The following is a 755-nucleotide window of genomic DNA, read 5'->3' as shown; positions in this document are numbered from 1 at the left end:
AGAGAGTGTGTGTGTGTGTGTGTGTGCGCGCTGAACTGCTTCTTTAAAAATGACGTATTTTTGTGGGTCGATTTTAGGTTTACGCAAGTGGTTTTTTTTTTCGTTTTTATTTGCAACGGCGACCTGGCCAAGAAAAGCTTAAGCGTGCAAGACAACATACAGTTTCACATTTAATACAATAAGTTACAAGAACACAGAATACAATAGGCTACATGAAGTACAGATTAGGTAGGCATTATAAAACTGGCGCAAAGTTAGGTGCAAGTATGTCGATGGATATAAATTATATGGTAATACAATTTACGTGAATAGACAGTCTATTCTGAGACTATACTGCTGAGATGTAATAAAAGTGAAAATAGAATAAATGCAAATTATTGTCTAGTTAGTAATGTAGATCCGTGATCCGTGATAAGCTGTAGTCAATAAACAGTTAGTGCAAATCGTGGTCTAGTTAGTGATGTAGATTAGGGATGGCACTGATAAATCTGTGTGACCATGAGTTGTCATAATCTTAGTCATATTCTCATAAAACACTCTTTTAAAAAAAATCCTTATTACAATCATAAGGATTTCTGTTTTCGGTTTGTCTTCACCAAAGAAATACATGTTGAGCGTAAAAGTTCACAAGTTGCCTTTTACGCAGACTTGGCGCACAGTCTGTCTGCGCCATGAATCTAACTCAGAGACACACGTACCCTATTGGGCTACTTCCATCTGTGTGTGTGTGTGTGTGTGTGTGTGTGTGTGTGTGT

The 755-nt window shown here is 37.4% G+C and overlaps 1 protein-coding gene across 2 annotated transcripts in view; it reads right to left on the bottom strand.

Moving 5' to 3' along the window:
* tbx15 (T-box transcription factor 15) overlaps nt 1–755 on the bottom strand; it is a 38783-nt gene that overhangs the window by 30638 nt on the left and 7390 nt on the right. The window lies entirely within an intron of this gene.

The sequence above is a fragment of the Etheostoma spectabile genome, chromosome 5, assembly GCF_008692095.1.
Source record: "Etheostoma spectabile isolate EspeVRDwgs_2016 chromosome 5, UIUC_Espe_1.0, whole genome shotgun sequence".
Lineage (NCBI taxonomy): Eukaryota > Metazoa > Chordata > Actinopteri > Perciformes > Percidae > Etheostoma > Etheostoma spectabile.
Note: the sequence above shows the minus strand (reverse complement) of the source record. Positions and strands in the feature narration are given on the sequence as shown.